The sequence below is a fragment of the Triticum dicoccoides genome, chromosome 5A (genome assembly GCF_002162155.2).
Source record: "Triticum dicoccoides isolate Atlit2015 ecotype Zavitan chromosome 5A, WEW_v2.0, whole genome shotgun sequence".
NCBI classification, from domain to species: domain Eukaryota; kingdom Viridiplantae; phylum Streptophyta; class Magnoliopsida; order Poales; family Poaceae; genus Triticum; species Triticum dicoccoides.
This window is the reverse complement of record NC_041388.1, coordinates 573,959,007-573,967,321: the sequence shown is the minus strand read 5'-3', so window position 1 is coordinate 573,967,321 and position 8,315 is coordinate 573,959,007.

Below are 8,315 nucleotides of genomic sequence, written 5' to 3'. Positions count from 1 at the left end.
TCCCTCCACTCATCCATTCGCCGTCGGTCGGCCCCTCCTCGCTTCGCCTTCCTCCTCCGTCCTCCTTCCTCATTCCTCCTCCAGTCGCCCCTCCTTCTCCCTCCTTCCTCCTCCATCCACAACCCCCTCCTGCCTGCTACATTTTGATTTAGTAGGCTAGTTGATATTTTCTTGTTGATATGCAACATTTTGATTTACTTAATAGTTTGTAATTGATATATAATAATTTTGATTTCGTATGATTAACTGATTAGTAAAAATTTAGACATAGTTGATAGTTTTTAGTTGATATAAGCCTCTGGTCATATATAACACTTTGATTTAGGAGTTTCTAGGGTTTAGTTGATAGTTTCCACTTAACTGAATTACTACTAGGGTTTTAGTATATTATTTTTAGATATATATTTTCTTGTGAGGGTTGGGGGTGTGCTTTTGCTGGTGTGCAAATTAGACAAATATTTTCTTGCTACAAGCATCACCCAGGATCATAATGCAGAGGCACCTTTAATTTGTATCACTTACTATACTTACTCACTCACTTAGCAACTTTATGTTATTGTTTTTCTTTACTATGAAGTGGATCGTTCATCTTTGCTCATATTATTTTAGGAAAATGGCGCGACCACCACCACCACCATGTCGATTGTGCAAGTCAAAGTGCGCCAGCTGCCTTGCAACTGGCAAGCTGTTCGGCATCTACTTCCAGCCGAGTTTTCGTCATGCGGCGGTAAGAAATTATATGAAATGTAACAACTATTTTGTTTTTAGTGTTGGCATTAATGCATTGTGTCATTTTGCTTTTTTACACAGATTGTCTCATGCAATGTGAGGTTGAAATTCAACAAGTTGACAGGAGACATTGTGACCTTTGAGGCTCCTGGGGGGCCCTACACTATGGAGGTCGAGAAAGGACGCAATATGTTGTAGATTGGAGGAGATGGATGGGCCCATTTTCTCGCCCGCATGGGTTTTACTGGTGGTGAGTTGATCACCTTCTACTTTAGAGCAGAAAGACCCAAGCCGGCTGTCATTTATATCAACAAGGTGGAAGATGATGAAGATGATGAGGACCCACTTGATGAAGATGATGAGGACCCACTTCATGAAGCCATCTATGCTTAAAGAATGAGGCTGAGCGAGGAGGAGGTGTGCAACCTATGGGACATAATTCCGCCATGTGATGACTTTGTCGGGGTGCCATTCATGACCCGCCTGACAAGTACCATGGTTGATCGGCATGATATGGTATGTTGTACTAACTATAGTAATTTGATGATGATGATGGTGATGATATGTGTATATATATACATATATATGCTTTATTGTTATACTTACAAATGCAAAATATCCAATGATATGCTGTGTGGAATCTAGTCGATGATATGCTTTAGTGTAGAGTCTGTTGACATGCTTATTATTGTAGAATCCAAGAAACTATTAATAGTGTAGATAATCCATACTTATTAGTAGAATTCATGCTTAGTACAAATGTGTAGTACTGTGTCTTTTGATAGTGTAGAAATCTATACTTAGTAGAAATATATTTGCAAGAGTATGTGCGAGGCTACTTATTAATTGATATGTTTTTCTTATTCAGAAATTGCCAAAGAGCCTATCTGTGAGTTATGGTATCGAGCCTGATGAAGAAGGCTCAGCTAGAATACGCCTTACCACAAGAGGCTCCGTCACCACCTGTACTTACAGCATGGACATGGACGGTCGCACACACTTAAGCTCGGTTGGGTGGAAGAGATTCCTCGTTGGCAAGAATCTTCGTGTTGGACATGCCATCCTAATTACTATCAGGAACCCCCACCGCCCAGGCTTGAGGATGATGATCGTCGTCAATATCATCTAGAACTACATATGTTTGTGTGGCTGTATGACTATATATACCCAGTAGAACTGCTATATATGTGTGGCTGTAAGACTACCTAGTACTGCTTATCATATATGCTATATTCATGTGAGGATGCATGTTGACTATGTATGAGTACCTATAATGCTTTATAATATTGTATGATTACTGTATAACTATATGGTATTGTGGTTAATGATATTGTTATTTGGTATATGTGAAACTGCAGTTTATTGAAACGGGGTAGGAAGCAGGAAAAAATGATGAAAGATACAACAGTAGCACAGGGATAGAAAAGCGCTACAACTACTTAATAGTAGCGCATTCCAGAAAAGCACTACCGCTATAGTCAATAGTAGTACCGCGGGTCTAGACCGCACTACTACTAACTGTTAGCTGTAGCGCCGTAGTAGTAGCGCGACTACCTGCGCTGCTGATAGCATCAAAAACCATGCCACTACTAGGGTTTTCCCTAGTAGTGTAGATCATTTCAGAAGAGAAGGAGAGGCGGATAGAAAGAAGCTGATCCAGCTGGGCATACTCCTTGCTGAAGATTAGTCTTTTACGTACCTAGCCAGCTCATATTATTAGTTGATGATGATCGAGTAACTAGAGTACTTGAGTGAACTTTTGTGAAGTTTAATATCAACTTGTTGAGTTCATGAGCCTCTTTATGTAATGATTATCTATTAAGTAAGTACCTAGTGTTGATGAGTATATTGTGTTCAGTAGTATTTATTAAGTAAGTAGCTAGTGTTGATGAGTAATTTTTTTATTATCAAAAAAACCATTTGCTGGTGTTGGACGAGCAGGCACGCCAGAGTTATGCTGAATTTAGTGTTGGCGCTGGACTGATGACACGCCATCACAATGTAGGATATTGTAGACGTGTCCTCCAACGCCATCACTACATTTTAGCAATGGCGCCATATTAGTGGCGTCGTGTGTCTACGCCAGCAAGGTTGTTTTTGGCACGCCATAGCTAGGCTTTTCTCCACTAGTGGGCACAACATTTAATGAGGGGAGAGAGCACTTTGGTGACCCTAAGAAGAACCAATGCCAAATGCGAGAACCTACACAAACCACTTAAATGAAACAACTTGACCAATGCATGAAAGACTTTAGGTGCTAACTCATTAAATGAAGTGTGCTTAGTGGGGGTAACATAAGCAACATCAAGTACTTGGCTCGTAAACATGCTTATGTGGCAGACAATTAAATAAGAGAGAGAGGGTTATAATAACATAGGTAGATACCGTACGATAATTAATGTTATGCTACTATGTGTCATGCATGACAATAAATAAGACAACATATAATAGTAATCTATGATACTATGCACTATAGGTATAGTATCATACACTAGTATCATATGCATGATAGTAGTGTATGATACTCTCCACTATGACCAGCCTTAGCAAAAACAAGTTAAGCACCTATACATTGGGAGATGAGTTGCTAAAGTATTAAATACACTTAGCACCTCATCTAAGCACCTTTGCATTGGAAGAGGTCTAAAAGAACCATAAGGTTCCGTTTCCCCTCTTATGTCATTAGTTTCATCGATCGATCCGACGGCCCGAGGTCACCGATGCGGGGACCAAGGATTCATTGCCGCAGTTACTTCATGGACGGCGTCAATGGGTGCTTTGGCGAGAGGTCCTAGCCTTCCGCCGTCGTGATACGTCTCCAACGTATCTATAATTTTTTATTGTTCCATGCTATTATATTATCTACCTTGGGTGTTTTATATGCATTTATATGCTATTTTATATTATTTTTGGGACTAACCTATTAACCTAGAGCCCAGTGCCAGTTTCTGTTTTTTTTCCTTGTTTTTGAGTTTCGCAGAAAAGGAATATCAAACGGAGTCCAAATGACCTGAAAATTTATGGTGATTTTTTATGGACCAGAAGAAGCCCCTGAAGCAAAAGAGTTGAGCCAGAAGAGCCACGAGGCCTCCACAAGGGTGGAGGGTGCCCCCTGTCGTGGTTCTAAGTCTGACAGTAATGTAGGGGGTAGGTATGGAGAGGCAAGATCTTAGCTATGGAGTAGTTGTAAGCACACGAGGTTTACGAGTTCAGGCCCTTCTCGAAGGAAGTAATAGCCCTACGTCTCGGTGCCCGGAGGCGGTCGACTGGATTATGTGTGTATGAATTACAAGGGTGCGAACCCTTTACACTGAGGAGGGGGTAGCTTATATAGAGTTCGCCAGACCCCTCCGACCCTCAGTTATGCAGGGTTTCAAATACATTAAGGTCGGGCGTTACTAGTAACGCCCCTAATAAAGTGCTATGATGACCATAAAAGCTACTTAATGACTGACCGTTAGCGCGCGGAGTGACTTTAGGTCTCCTGGCTGTCGAGTGGTTGGATATTGGTCGAGTGTTTGATTCTTGGTCGAGTGTCTTCGAGTCTGTCGAGTGGAGCACCTCCAAGTCGATTGAAAGGTGATTTCTTCTAGAGATGTCCTTGAGTAGGGCAGTTAGGACAGGTTCATGACCCTACCCTAGGTACATAGCTTCATCATTAGCCCCCGAATGGATCGAGGTTTGAGTGGAGAAGGAGTTGAGAACTTCTCCGACTCATTTTTCATGCCATGAGCATATCTTGTTTCGGATCAATGAACCTGAGTGATGACAGCAACTTCCTTTTCAGTCGCCTTGATCCATTCTTAGTTTTTTGTCGAGTGAATTTCTTTACTTGAAAAGCTCCGAGTGACGGTGTGGAGGAGATCTTTCGTATGACAAGTTGTTCTGCTGCCCGCAGATTCTGTGGGATTCAAATTTTGGGAAGCGCGCGGGACGGGGGAGGCCTCAGTAATCGAATGGGATAGGGCGGAGCCGCCTCGATCTCTACGCCACCTTTTTCGCCATGTATCACACGCGCGATTGTTACGGGATTTGACAGGATCGTCCGGGCCTACCAGTCAGCCACTCGGAAGCGACCTCATATAAGGCGTCGGACCGGGGTTTCTCGAACAGTGCGTTCTCATTTCCTCTTCTCTTCTTCAGGCTTCTTCGTCGCGCTCGCTCTCACCCCAGCGCTGCCGCTCCGTACGCGTCTCGCCGGCGACGATGGGGAAGGAGAAGACGGCGGCTCTGGAGCGGGCGAAGAAGGCGACGGCAAAGGCGAAGGGGAAGGCGACCAGTTGGGGTGGATCTTCCTCACGAGCCGGCCTGCCGAAGGGCTGGATCTAGGGCGACTGGATCCGCTCGGCGATCCTCCAAGAAGACCTCGACGACCTAGCCGACGGAGGACTGATCCCCCATGGATCGACGCGGCTTTCGGGAAAGGAATCCGAGCCGCAACCTCGGGAGGGTGAGCGCGTTCTCCTTGCCACCCACGCCGACCGTGGATTTTCCTTGCCTCCTCACCCTTTCTTTCGGGGATTTCTGAATTTCTTTGGGGCACAACTCCACCACTTCACTCCCAACACAATCGTGTGTCTCGCTGCTTCCGTGTCTTTGTGCGAGAATTTCTTGGGTTGTCGGCCTCACTGGGGTCTTTTCAAGCACATTTTCACCTGTCGTTCTCAAACGGTGAAAAAGGCCAATCCGAGTGACGAGAGAACACAAGTGATTCAGATGTGTGGGGGTCTTGGTGTTCAGATGAGAGGGAAAAATTCCTTTTCGGCCATGATTCTTCCTGACTCGGTCCGCGGATGGCAGTCGACCTGGTTTTGCTGCAAAGACCAGTCGACGCCAAGGCAGTCGACTGGCCTCCCTCCTTTTACCATGGACCGAGTGAGGAAACCCTCCTCTTTGAAGGTGCTCTTAGAGGAGAAGGCGCAAGTTAGGGTGCTGGTCGAATGAGTGGTCCAGCTTATCCGTGACGGGGTCACTGGTATGGATCTCTTGGAGGTTTTCCTTCGGCGGCGCATCCAGCCTCTTCAAGCTCGAGACCATCCGATGTGGATGTATTCGGGTCTTGACGACACAACTCGGATTCACCCGGAGGAGGTCGATGACGACACACTGGAGGGGTGGTTGTCGGGCATCACTGGAAACAAGGACAACCCCAGGGGAGCCAGGAGAGTTCCTCCATTCGACCAGTCCCATGAACCAGAAAAGGTCCGATTCTGAGCTTTTGATTACAATCTGAATTCACTCGCGCAGCTGTCTATACTGCGTCGACTGACTTTATTCTTCCTGCTTTCTTTCAGGCCCTTATCGAAATGTACTCAGTGCCCAACGGAGAGCAAGAGCAAGATCTGGAAGGAGAGACAAGCGGCGGCGACAGTGGCGAATGGAATTCTGATGGAGAAGAGGACTAAGAAAGCAATGACTCAAGTGACGAAGAAGAAGTCGAGTCGCCTCCTCGCAGGGATAGGCGATCCAAGCTTGACCAAGAACGACCGAGCGCCCGTGAAAAGGCGATTGCTCAGACCGGTCAGTCTTCAAAGCGTCCTCGGACATCTTCGCCAACCCCGACTGAAAAAGTGTCAAAGCATCTCAAAATTGCAGAGCAGAAGCCTCGGAAGGCGTTGCCAAAGATTAAGATTGACATCCCCATCGCTTCTGCGTGAGTGTCTCCCTTTGTATTCACTCGACGCTCTGTGCTGTTTATTTTTTTTGATTTAACCAGACGAACTTTGGAACTGGCAGCGCTGCTACTTCCGGGACCTCAGCTTACAGAGATGAGGATGAGGTAATGGAGGATGCAGTCACTTCCAATCTGGGTATGATTTCTGTCATTCTGTCTTTATTTGGTCGACTCAACTGCAATGTGTACCATTGGGTGATGCGATTTTGGCGATTGATCTTTGAACAGCTCCTAACATTATTGACCTCCCCGATGATGATGATGAAGAGCCTGAGAGGCCTTTGACGAGGAAAAATAGGAAAGCTCCTGCAAGCAAGGTGCCACAGTCGACGCCAATGGCGGAAACAGTCATTCAGGACGCTGGTGATGCCAATCGGGGTTCTGTTACCTTCGCCGTACCATTGTTGAGTGCCCTGCCTTCTTCGTCGACTGCTTAGGCTCCTGCCGACCCACCTTCAGTTTTTGCGATCCATCATGTCCCAGAGGACGAAGTGAATGCTGCCAAGGAAGCCATACGCCAGGCGGGCATTATGATGGAGAAGGGGAAGATGGTGCGAGACGTCAGCTCGGCTCTCCAAAGCAATGTTCATGTTAGCTGGTCAACGCTTGTTCTATTAGGATATGCTATCTGGAGACTCTCTTTCCGAAAATCTTTGCATCTGTACACCCACTGGGTGTGTCGATTGAATTTTTGGACTAGTGGGGGCACGCTGAGTGCACCCACTAGGTGTAGTCCCCGAGACTACGGTGGACTACTGGCAGTCGACTGTAGTCTTTGTATTTTGATTCTTTCGCTCGATTTGGTCTGGCCATGTCGAGTGTAAACTGGTAGATTCGCTCTTCCACTCGGTCTGGGCGAGTGGGATCAGAACCGATGGGGGCACGCCAAGTGCACCCACTAGGTGTAGTCCCCGAGACCGCGGTCGACTGCTGGCAGTCGACTGGGGTCTGAACGGCTTGTTGTCCACTTCTTTCTCTCTCTTTTTTACTCCTTGCACTCGACTCCGGCGGGCCGGTCGAGTGGGATCAGAACCGGTGGGGGCACGCAAAGTGCACCCACTGGGTGTAGTCCCCGAGACTATGGTGAACTGCGGGCAGTCGACCGTAGTCTTAGTATTGATTGTCTTTGTCGTTTTTCGCTGTAAAATAACTTCCCCTCCCTGTTTGCAGAAATCATGCGATCTTGGAGCTCGCTTTGCTGACTTGGAGAAACAGCAGATCCAGCTAAACCTTGACTTGGAATTGGCCAAGACAGAGCTGCAAACGGCCAAGGATGACGCCAATGGTAAGACGAGCTTGTCGACTGGTTTGTCTTAGGCTTGAGTACCCTTCTGCTCTTTCTAAATCAAGCACCGTTTCTTTGCAGAAAAACTGAGCAAAGCTCTGGCGAAGAAGGATCAGGATTTGGCCGCTGCTCAAAAGAAAGCTGACAACAGAACCGCTCTGGCTGAACAGAAACTGGCTTCAGTCGGCCAATTGGAAGAAGAGAACGCCAAGATGAAATCTGCCCTGAACAAAGCCAACAAGGAGTGCACGCGCTTGAAGAAGGACAATCTCAACCTGTACGAGAAGATGGAAGGCATCGCTCGCAGGAGGGATGATCTGGAGAGCTATCTGAGGAGCCTTGCTAAGAAGTTGTTCATCAAGCTTGAAGGATTGGGATGTGTTTCGTAATTAGGCGAGTACTGGACTGCAGCTAAGCCCCCGAGTGGGAGGGTCGCTCTCCACTTGGTAGGATTTTTCAAACTTAGGCGAGTACTGGACCGCAGCTAAGCCCCCGAGTGGGAGGCTGGCTCACCACTCGGTAGGATTTTCAAATACTTAGGCGAGTACTGGACTGCAGCTAAGCCCCAGAGTGGGAGGGTCGCTCTCCACTCGGTAGGATTTTTCAAACTTAGGCGAGTACTGGACT